Below are 12,465 nucleotides of genomic sequence, written 5' to 3' on the forward strand. Positions count from 1 at the left end.
ATCTGGCACCCATCCTTTCCCAGGTGCTTCCCACATTTTATCTCTTCTGTTCTACACTACAGCATATCTCTACCTTAAGTATTTGTATACAGCTTCTACAGACAAAGGAAGGAGTTTAAGAGATTAAATTGAACAAATACTCACTTGTTAGCAGCCATTCCCTAAGTAAGCATTTGCTAACTTTTAGCCCATACAGTTTCTGCCATATTAGTAAAGGACAATGTTTTCTAGGAGAAGGAATTTTGGCTTTGTCCTCAAGTAAGTGGAAAGCAAGTGCTAGCATGATCAGTTCTTTGATTTAGTAACAAATTGTAACAACCAGCTCTGTGGATAATGGGGGAGGAACAGATAGGGATTAGCAGATAAAAGGCCCTTCTAATGGACATGACAGAAGATGATAACTGTCCTAAAGAGGGCAGAACATGTGATTCACTTTGCAGAGAGTAGAATGGAGAGAAAAGAAGCAGATTTAAAAGAAAGCATATGGAGCAGGGAAATCTTTGATATAGTGAGCACCTCATTATGTCAGATATTTGAGGTATATTTCTATATTGTGCCACTTGCATCCCCACAGAAAGCCTTTCTTTATTCGTGGAGTCCAGAAATGTTTGTGATCTCTTTTAAGGAGCAAGAAATATAAGAGTGAATTACAACAGGCTCTACTGTGAAGCGATGTAAAGTCTAATCTTGGGGTATTGTTATTTCTGTTTTTCAGATACGTAAAGATCAAACCAGAGAGAGTATCTCTTCCAAATTCACACCATATCTTAGCCTTCGTTGCCACGTCTGTCTGCTAACCCCCTTTCAGTACAGCTGTGGCTGTACTGAGGAAGACTAACATCTCTACTCAGTGTTGTGTACAGCTTCAGTGTTGTATACAGCTTCATGGAGTCATACAAGCAGACAGGATTTGCTCCAGATGTTGTCAGACATTGGGTATCAGTTTGTGAGTGAGGGGACTCAAGATAGCTACATCCTTGTCCTATCTGATATTCTGCTTCACAGTTCAGTCCAGCTCTCTAAGATCCCACTTAAATGTGTAATACCCTGGTTCCTGCCTGTCTGACTTACTCAAGTATTCAGATTTCTTTGGCATGTAAGCTAGTTTTTCCTGGACAAGGAACTTTATGTTACGTACCACTTCAGTTAGGCAAAGATATGACATTACTTGGCCAGAGGGAATGAGGAGAGCTGGGGCAGATCTAGAAAAAAAACCAGATACTGTCATCAGAGGCAGCAGTGTCATCTGAAGCCATTGCACGATTTCTAGTCAGGAACATGATGATCAGGGATGAGGCGAGGCTACTCCTATTGAGGCACAAGATATAGAGAATTTCGGGGTTCAAGATTTTCATGCTTATCTAATAAATATTCCCATCTTGGATGTCTTCATTTTCTCCTTTTTCTATCAAGGATCTGAATTTGACAAATGACTTACTGAAACTTACTGAAATTCAGTCCCCTGTGCAGTTTTGTTGTGACTTTAATGTCTTGGTCTGATTTGCAGCATATTCAGTACTTCAAAAGATGAGAATCTCCTTAAAAAGCTTAAATCCCCTCTGGCTTTTAGATCATACCCTCATACAGCAGTTGGCTTCCATGAGCCTTCTTTGTTCCCTAACCCCATTATTTCCAATTCCATTAATAGAAACCAGCCTACCCTACAATTCTTAAGATTGATGATAATCTTAATGATTATGTAGCCATTAACTGTAAGCTGTAATCACCACCCCAGTAGTGAGGTCCATTATTGTCAGCTTGGGTGTAAATGAGCTGAGGGTTGGCTCAGTCTTGTCTATCATCTGTTGAACACTCAATGGTAAATCATGTATGTGTAAAGGAAGAGAAGAATGGATGTATGATTTGGAAATTGTGCACAGTTGTCATTGGATTTTTGGTTTTTGTACTGTCATAGATTTGAAAGCATCAGGATGCTTTGGAGAAGCTTAAAACCTTTCAGTTCATACAAGGTCCAGGCTCTGTAGACTGCTTACTTCTATATTATATGACCTGCTCCATATTAGTAGGAAAAAATGACTGTTTTGTATAAACCAGACCAAATTGTTGGTACCCACTACTGGCTCTTTAGCATCTCTGTTGGAATGCATGTGGCTTCATGTTTCCATGCCATTAATCCATCTCCAGTTGTCTGTGACAGGAACCAGAATCCATAGTGGAGAACATATTGGGCCCCATCTGCACCAAAACCAGTCTCAGTACTGGAAAGACATGCCTTGAAGGCAGCCATGATAATTCTGAAAGCTCTACACATACCTTACATTCCTTCCAGGGAGATTCAAGAGTGCTCTGGAATACATGCCAAGGAAGAGGGTGTTCACACAATACTGGACCCTTCACTTGAGTTGAAATCCCCTGAGAATCCCAAAAGGGGAGTTTCTGGTGAAATTACGTGGAACTAATGTAAGTTATTTCTTGACTTCTTTCACTTTAATTTGTTTTCCCGATCACTAACCTCTTGGCTCTGTGATTTATGACCGTTATTCTCTGGTCCTTTTGGATAGGTCCTGCCCAGCAGGTGAAGCTCCGGTCTTTGCTCTCAGATTTCCAGTCTGCTCCTCATATTGATCCTGGCATTTCAGGATCATTTCAGGTGATAGCCGATGACTCCAGACCTTGGCTGGCAGAACCCAAGGTCATTCATTTGCGCACCACCCTCTGGCTCTGTCACCCAGTATTCAGAAGGGTAGACGGAAGTTGGGCAGGTGACATAAAATATTTCAAAGAATGACAGTTAAATGGAGACTGAAAAGCACTCCCTTCATATTTCTGTTTACAGTACGTGATCTGCTAAGAAGACCAAAAGACCAGTAGTTTTGACATGCAACATCGGTACAGCTCAGAAATGACTATGACTCTCCAGAACACACCAGAGGCATTTCAAGTATAACTTTATCTAAAGACCTTTGACTGTATTCATGAGATTTGGGGCTTAGAAAGAATGAACCCAGAGAAAGCTGTGGCTCAAAGATTTTGCCAATGAGGCTGATACTATTTTTAATTACTAGAGGTCTGTAAACTTAAAAAAAAAAAAAAAAAAATCCCAAGAGAAGAATGGGATGAAGATGGAGCAATCTTACCTTTGGAAGTGGCCCATTTTGCTCTGGAGGCACTGTGTATGTCATTAACCACATACTATAAAACATGGGATTTCCCATAGACACCACAGTTCCCAGAAGCATGTGTATACCACTCTCTTCAGCCCTTTTTCAGCATATAAATATGTTATTTTATAATGACAAGTCATTAAATTTTTCAGCCTTTGGAATGGAGTGATTTTATTGCCATCAGTTTCAATAACATGTTGGGATGAGGAAGAGGGAAGGAATTGGATCCTAAAGAGAATGGTTCACTTATTAAGGAAATAGTCTAACATAAAATTTATTTGTAGGTGAAGACATTTCCATGTTTATTCTTTTGGGGACTCACTGTTTTAGCCAGATGAAACCCTCGGAAATTAGATATATCTGCAGTTATATCTTCCAGTAGTAATTGTTCTTTTCTTCCCACGCCCTTGCGAAATGAACAATGGTTCCTGCTTAGGAACATTTCTCCCCGCAGTGCAGAATATAGAGAAAAAAACATGCCCTGTATGTGCTGCTTAAATCTCTAGGGAAGTTATTTAGACTCTCTGGACTTCAGTTTCTTCTGCTGTGAAGTGGGAACTAGTAATAACCTTAATACATGGTTACCAAGATAAGAATATAAATAGCACATGAAGAACACCTGGTACAGTGTACAGAATGCCAGTCAAATTAAAAACATTTCAGTTTGTATATTCTGGGAATAAAAACTCCAATACATTTACCCCACATAGTGTATTATGTAGTATATTATGTAAATGTCTTACCTTTTGGAAGATTCACCTCTAATTTCAGTATTAACTTTGAACTGGGTAAATGTTTTGTCTTTCTTAAGATGCTAAATTCAGTTGTTTAAACTTACATGGCAAATAAACATATCTGTCTTTACCAAGTATAGTTCTACTTACATATTTTTAATTGAGTCTACTCTGAAATATTTTTAGTTAAGTCATACTGTCTTTTTTTAAATTTATTTTTTATTTATTTTCAGCATAACAGTATTCATTATTTTTGCACCCCACCCAGTGCTCCATGCAGTCCATGCCCTCTATAATACCCACCACCTGGTACCCCGACCTCCCACCCCCCCATCCCTTCAAAACCCTCAGATTGTTTTTCAGAGTCCATCGTTTCTCATGGTTCACCTCCCCCTTCCAATTTCCCCCAACTTCTTTCTCCACTCTAACTCCACATGTCCTCCATGCTATTTGTCATGCTCCACAAACAAGTGAAACCATATGATAATTGACTCTCTCTGCTTGACTTACTTTACTCAGCATAATCTCTTCCAGTCCCATCCATGTTGCTTACAAAAGTTGGGTATTCGTCCTTTCTGATGGAGGCATAATACTCCATAGTGTATATGGACCACACCTTCCTTATCCATTCGTCTGTTGAAGGCATCTTGGTTCTTTCCACGGTTTGGCGTCCGTGGCCATTCCTGCTATAAACATTGGGGTACAGATGGCCCTTCTTTTCACTACATCTGTATCTTTGGGGTAAATACCCAGGAGTGCAATGGCAGGATCATAGGGAAGTTCTATTTTTAATTTCTTGAGGAATCTTCACACTCTTCTCCAAAGAGGCTGCACCAACTTGCATTCTCACCAACAGTGTAAGAGGGTTCTTACACATCCACATCCCCTCCAACACCTGTTGTTTCCTGTCTTGCTAATTTTGGCCATTCTAACTGGTGTTAAGGGGATATCTCAATGTGGTTTTAATTTGAATCTCTCTGAGGGCTAGTGAAGCTGAACATTTTTTCATGTGTCTGATAGCCATTTGTAGGTCTTCATTGGAATGTCTGTTCATATCTTCTGCCCATTTTTTGATATGATTGTCTGTGTTGTGTGTGTTGAGTTTGAGGAGTTCTTTATAGATCCTGGATATCAACCATTTGTCTGTACTCATACTCTCTTTTTATCTTAGTTTTTCAATTAAGTGTCTACTTCTGTTAATTTTCTAAATTGGAGACATATATAAAAAAAAGTACTCTATGTGGGGACCAAACTCACAACCCCAGGGGTCAGGATTCACATGCTTTTCTGAGAGGCAGTCAGGCACCCCCATCCATGTTTTGTTTTTTGTCCTTCAAGGTGTTATTTTAAAGCTGACATGACAGTTGTTCTTGGCATTCCCTGTCCCCAGGGTGTATATGGTAGAGGAGGTTCAGCCTGGTAAGTAAGCAGAGTGGCTATAATGGGAAGTATGCATACAGGAAATAGGAAAAGCCAGGACCCAAATGCCTTGGAGCAATACTGAATTCATCCACCAAATGGCTCTTCACAGGGTCTGAATCTTGTACCTGATGCAAGTTCTGATTGGGTAGCAACGAGGCCCTGAAAATGGTCAAATATTTTTACTGTCACTTTCTCAGGAGGAAATTTGAAGCTTCATTAGTTTGCATGGGGTTAGAGATTGACCAAGAAAAAAAAAAAAGTCTAGAAACAAAACTGGGAATTAGGATTAGGGTACAGAGCCATAATAATTTCAGATTAAATGAAATTTAAAATAAAATTTTAATGCTATAAATTCCACATCTCATGTGTCTGATTTTAAAGCCCACTAGTGCCTTCTAACCTCAGAGGAGATGAGTTTGGATGCTGCCTCTGTTGCTGACTTATCTTGAGTAACTTTCTCTCAGATGATTTTCTCATGAGCATTTTGGGACAGTTGTGATGCTTATTATAATTAAAGATCATTGATATATGTGAGCTTCTAAAATAGTGGATATATAGTACTTTAGGTGACTCATCCTTGCCCTTGTAACTGGTATTTTATTGAAATGATTCAGTTGTAGTTTACATTGCAAAGAAAACACCTCGCAGTATGACCTGCTTCTGCAGATTTGTCATTAATCTTCTGAAAATGTTTAATTATATACAAAAAGAAAACCTGCTTGAAGTCTATTCTTAGAGTCGTTTAATTCTGTTTCTGCAAATAAACTATAGTCTAATTATATTTTGACATTTGGATTTTTCAGAGTGGATAATTTTAAATACACTTTGTAACTGGAGCCTATTTAAAGGTTATCTTTATGTGTTCCTTTTCTGATTCTTCATTATCTTACTTTTTTTAAAAAGGTTTTATTTATTTATTTTACAGAGAGAGAGATAACGATACCATGAAAGCCCGGGGAGTGGGACAAGAGAAGCAGGCTTCCCGCGGAGCAGGGAGCCCAATGCACGAGGACCCTGGGGCTCCTGACGCGAGCCGAAGGCATGCACTTAAGGACTGAACCTTAAGGACTGAAACCAGGCACCCCTTCATTATTTTAATTTTAATGAAAATTAATTTTACTCTTTTCCTAGAATCATCGTTTATGTAATATTAAACTAGTCATAAAGGATAATAATAAACATATAAAATAAAAGGCATTGTTTTTAACAACATCTTCAATCATTACTGGTGAAATGTTGATATTTTTAAAAAGGTTTCGGTGTATTTAAAATGTCTTTTATTGGGGCGTTTGGGTGGCTCAGTGGGTTAAGCCTCTGCCTTCGGCTCAGGTCTTGATCTCAGGGTCCTGGGATCAAGCCCTACATCAGGTTCTCTGCTCAGCAGGGAGCCTGCTTCCCCCCCCCCCCCCTCCATCTGCCTTCTGTTCTGCCTACTTGTGATCTCTCTCTCTGTCAAATAAATAAATAAAATCTTAAAAACAATAAACTATCTTTCACTAGTTTTCATAGTGGGATTATTTTCTTAATTCCCTCTTTGCATAGTTTATTGCTAAGATACAGAAACATTACTAGTTTTTTTTGTATGTTGATTTTTTTTATCCTGGAAATTTTTTATACTTATTATTCTCTTGGCTTTTTGTGGATTATTTAGGTTATTCTACATGTAAGAACATGTCATCAGCAAACATAATTTTACTTTTTCCTCTGTGACTTGTATGCCCTTTATTTCTTTTTCTTACCTAATTGGATTGGCTATGACTTAGAGTTCTATACCGAATAAAAGCAACAAGAATGAGAATCCTTTACTTGTTGATCTTTAGAGTGAAAGCTTCCAGCTTTTAAATGTTGATTGTGATGTTACCTTTGGGCTTGTTATATGTGGTTATATGTGGTCTTCACTATGTTAAAGTATACCTAGGATGATGAAGGTTTTTTTCATGAAAGGGTATTGAATTTTCTCAAATGGTTTGTCTGCATTTATTGAGATGATCACATGATTTTTACTCTTCATTCTTTAATGTGATATTTCATATTAATGGATCTATCTTGAAACATCCTTTATCCAGGCATAAATTCTACTTACTCATGGTACATGATCCTTTTAATGTGCTGTTGAATTCAGTTTGTTAATACTTTTAAGGGATTTTGTATCTTTATTTATTGGGGATCTTGGCTAATAACTTTCTTGTGGTATCTTTACCTGGCTTTGATAATAGGGTAATGCTGGCCTCATAAGATGAGTTTTAGAGTGCTTATTCCTCTAAATTTTGGAAAGTTTGAAAAGTTTTGGCCTTATTTATTTAAGTAATTTATTTATTTATTTTAAATTTGGCAACATTTACTAGGGAAAACATCTGGTCCTGGGTATTTTTTTTTTTTTAAGATTTTATTTATTTATTTGACAGACAGAGATCTCAAATAGGCAAAGAGGCAGGCAGAGAGAATGAGAGGGAAGCAGTCTCCGTGCTTGCAGAGTCCAATGTGGGACTTGATCTCAGGACCCTGAGATCATGACCTGAGGCAAAGGCAGAGTCTTAACCACCCTGAGCCACCCAGGCGCCCCTAGGGCTTTTTTTTTCCCCCTTCCTGGAAGTTTTGATTACTGATTCGATCTCCTTACTTATTAATTCATTCAGATTTTTAATTTCTTTTGGATTCAATATTGGTAGGTTGTATATTTCTAGAATTTATACACTTCTTCTAGGACATCCAGTTTGTTGACATGTAATTGTTAATAGCAGCCTCTTATTCTTGTTATCTCTCTGGCACCAGTTGTGATGTCTTCTCTTTGATTTTTGATTTTACTTGAGTGCTCTCTCTTTTTTCTTAGTTAGCCTAGCTAAAATTTGTTAGTTTTGTTTCTCTCTTCAAACAATTAACTCTTAGCTTTGTTGATTTTTAAATTTTTCTACTCTGTTTCATGTATTTATTAAATTAAACCCTTATATTATACCACACAAAAAAAATCAACTCAAAATGCATTATAGAGTTCAGTAAAAGATTTGAAACTGTATAAATCCTATAAGAAAACAGAAGTAAAGCTTCTTCACCGTAGTGTTGGCCATGATTTCTTAGCTAAAATGCCAAAAGCATAAGCAACAAAAGTAAAGTGGCAAGTAGGACTATTTCGAACTGAAAAGCTTCTATGCTGCAAAGCAAACAATCCACAAAGTAAAAGGCAACCTGTGGAATGGGAAAAAATATTCGAAACTCTGCATTTGATAAAGAGTTAATAACCAGAATGTTTAAGGTTCTCCTTTTTAATCACAGGAGCAGTGAATAGCACTGCTAATCAGTGATTAGCACTGAATAGCAGTGAATAACCAAAGCAACAGACTACACATTCTTCTGTAGTGCACATGGCACATTCTCCATAATAGAACACATCCTGGGTCCTAAATCAGGTCTCAACCGGTATCAAAAGATTGGGACCATTCCCTGCATATTTTCAGACCACAATGCTCTGAAGCTAGAACTCAATCACAAGAGAAATTTGGAAAGAACCCAAATACATGGAGACTAAAGAGCATCTTTCTAAAAAATGAATGGGTCAACCAGGAAGTTAAAGAAGAATTGAAAAAAATTCATGGAAGCAAATGATAATGAAAACACAACAGCTCAAAATCTGTGGGACACAGCAACGGCAGTCCTGAGAGGAAAAAATATATATAGCAATACAAGCCTTTCTCAAGAAACAAGAAAGGTCTCAAGTACGCAACCTAACCCTACACCTAAAGGAGCTGGAGAAAGAACAACAAAGAAAGCCTAAACCCAGCAAGAGAAGAGAAATAATAAAGATGAGAGCAGAAATCAATGAAATAGAAACCAAAAAAACAATAGAACAAATCAAAGAAAGTAGGAGCTGGTTCTTTGAAAGAATTAATAAGATTGATAAACCCCTGGCCAGATGTACCCAAAATAAAAGAGAAAGGACCCAAATAAAATCGTAAATGAAAGAGGAGAGATCACAACCAACACCAAAGAAATATAAACAATAATAAGAACATATTATGAGCAACTCTACGCCAACAAATTTAACAATCTGGAAGAAATGGATGCATTCCTAGGGACATATAAACTACCACTACTGAACCAGGAAGAAATAGAAAATTTGAACAGACCCATAACCAGTAAGGAGATTGAAGCAGTCATCAAAAATTTCCCAAAAAACAAGAGCCCAGGGATAAATGGCTTCCCGGGGGAATGCTACCAAACATTTTAAAGAAGAATTAATTCCTATTCTCCTGAAACTGTTCCAAAAAATAGAAATGGAAGGAAAACTTCCAGACTCATTTTATGAGGCCAGCATCACCTTGATCCCAAAACCAGACAAAGACCCCATCAAAAAAGAGAATTACAGACCCATATCCTTGATGAACACAGATGCAAAAGTTCTCACCAAAATGCTAGCCGGTAGGATCCAACAGTACATTAAAAGGATTATTCACCACTACCAATTGGGATTTATTCCCAGGGCTACAAGTTTGGTTCAACTTCTGCAGATCAATCAGTGTGATACAATAAATAATAGATTTATAATATATAGATATATAATATAATAGATAAATAATAATAAAAGAAAGAACAAGAATCATAAGATACTCTCAATAGATGCTGAAAAAGCATTTGACAAAGTACAGCATCCCTTCCTGATCAAAACTCTTCAAAGTGCAGGGATAGAGGGCACATACCTCAATATCATCAAAGCCATCTATGAAAACCCCACAGTGAATATCATTCTCAATGGAGAAGAACTGAGAGCTTTTCCACTAAGGTGAAGAACATGGCAGGGATGTCCATTATCACCAATCTTCTTCAACATAGTTCTAGAAGTCCTAGCCTCATCAATCAGACAACAAAAAGAAATTAAAGACGTTCAAGTCAATAAAGAAGAAGTCAAACTATCACTCTTTTCAGATGATATGATACTATATGTGGAAAACCCAAAAGAGTCCACTCCAAATCTGCTAGAACGTGAACAGGAATTCAGTAATGTGCCGGGTTATAAAATCAATGTACAAAAATCAAGTTGCACTTTTATACACCAACAACAAGACAGAAGAAAGAAAAATTAAGGAGTCCATCCCATTTATAATTGCACCCAAAACCATAAGGTACCTAGGACTAAACCTAACCAAAGAGCAAAGAGTCTGTACTCAGATAACTATAAAGTACTCATGAAAGTAATTGAGGAAGACACAAAGAAATGGAAAAATGTTCCATACTCCTGGATCGGAAGAACAAATATTGTGAAAATGTCTATGCTACTTAAAGCAATCCACGCTTTTAATGCAATCCCTATCAAAATCCCATCCCTTTTTTTCAAAGAAATGGGACATATAATTCTAAAATATATATGGAACCAAAAAGTCCTTGAATAGCCAGAGGAATATTGAGAAAGAAAGCCAAAGTTGGTAGCCTCACAATTCCAGACTTCAAGGTATATTACAAAGCTGTCATCATCAAGATAGTATGGTACTGACACAAAAACAAACACATAGATCAATGGAACAGGATGGAGAGCCCAGAAATAGACGCCCAACTCTATGGTCAACTAATCTTTGACAAACTAGGAAAGAAAAGAATGTCCAGTGGAAAAAAGACAGTCTCTTCAACAAATGGTGTTGGGTAAATCAGCCAGCCACATGCAGAAAAATGAACCTGGACCATTTTCTTACACCAAACACGAAAATAGACTCAAAATGGATGAAGGACCTCAATATGAGGAAAGAATCTATGAAAATCCTTGAGGAGAACACAGGCAGCAACGTCTTCTGTCCCAGCTGCAGCAACTTCTTCCTACGAACATTGCCAAAGGCAAGGGAAGCAAGGGCAAAAATGAACTATTGGGACTTCATCAAGATCAAAAGCTTTTACACAGCAAAGGAAACAGTTAACAAAACCAAAAGACAGCGATTGAATGGGAGAAGATATTTGTAAAAGACATATCAGATAAAGGGCTAGTATCCAAAATCTATAAAGAGCTTCTCAAACTCAACACCTAAAGAACAAATAATCCAATCAAGAAATGGGCAGAGGGCATGAATAGATATTTCTACAAAGATGGCATCCAGATGGCGAACAGACATGTGAAAAAGTGCTCCAATAGCATGGAGGTTCCTCAGAAAGTTGAAAATAGAGCTCCCTATGACCCAGAAATCTCACCATTGCGTATTTACCCTAAAGATACAAATGTAGTGATCTGAAGGGGCACATGCACACGACTGTTTATAGCAGCAATGTCCACAATAGCCAAACTATGAAAAGAACCTAATTAGCCATCAGCAGATGAATGAATAAAGAAGAGGTGGTGTATATATATATAACGAAATACTATGCAGCCATCAAAAGAAATGAAATCTTGGCCATTTGCGACGATGTAGATGGAATTAGAGGGTGTTATGCTTAATGAAATATGTCAATTAGAGAAAGACAATTATCATATTTCCCTGATATGAGGAAGTTTGAGAGGCAACATGGGGTTCGGGCTAGGAAAAGAATAAATGAAACAGATGGGATCAGGAGGGAGACAAACCATAAGAGACTCTTAATCTCACAAAACAAACTGAGGGTTGCTGGTGGGGGAGGGGGTTAGGGAGAGGGTGATGGGGTTATGGACATTGGGGAAGATATGTGCTGTGAAGTGTGTAAACCTGGTGTTTCACAGACCTATACCCCTGGGGGTAATAATACATTATATGTTAATTAAAAAACAAAAAATAAAGAGAAAAAAAAAAGATGACACACACTAGGCTTAGACAATGTTATATCAACATTTGATAAACCAGCCAAACTTGGTGCCCTAACATGCTTCACTGTCCCAAATTTCGCTTGTTTGTGGCTGTTCCGGAAAACAAGATTGATTTTTCATGGATGCATGGCAATAGTTTTGATCCTGCCTCTTCATTTCTCCTCTCATTGTGTTTTTATCCCGATTCCCTGGTGTTCTTTCCCAGGAGTTACCCTCAACCCATGAGGTACTTTCTCAATTACAGATTTCATAATGGGGAAAAAAATGTAATAAAATATGTTGTTCAATCTCCTTTTAAAAAATAACAATGAATAAATAAATAAATAGTCAAAGAACTTGAATGGACATTTCTCCAAAGAAGATATAGGAATGACCAAGAAGTGTATAAAAAGATGTTCAACATCATTTAATCAGCGGGCAAATGCAATTCAAA

At 37.5% G+C, this 12,465-nt stretch overlaps 1 protein-coding gene across 4 annotated transcripts in view; it reads left to right on the forward strand.

Annotated features, from left to right (window-relative positions):
- LOC131832573 (protein FAM170A-like) overlaps positions 1 to 12,465 on the forward strand; it is a 247,044-nt gene that overhangs the window by 90,310 nt on the left and 144,269 nt on the right. Inside the window, exon 2 of one of the 4 annotated variants that reach the window (XR_009354104.1) lies at positions 6,207 to 6,493. The exons of 2 other annotated variants lie outside the window; for them this stretch is intronic. The gene's annotated coding sequence lies outside the window, so the exon portion shown is untranslated. Of the gene's footprint in view, positions 1 to 715; positions 1,385 to 6,206; positions 6,494 to 12,465 lie in introns of those variants that run through there. One more of the 4 variants, XR_009354105.1, reaches the window with a different exon arrangement.

This window comes from Mustela lutreola, chromosome 5 (assembly GCF_030435805.1).
Source record: "Mustela lutreola isolate mMusLut2 chromosome 5, mMusLut2.pri, whole genome shotgun sequence".
In the NCBI taxonomy this organism is placed as follows: Eukaryota; Metazoa; Chordata; class Mammalia; order Carnivora; family Mustelidae; genus Mustela; species Mustela lutreola.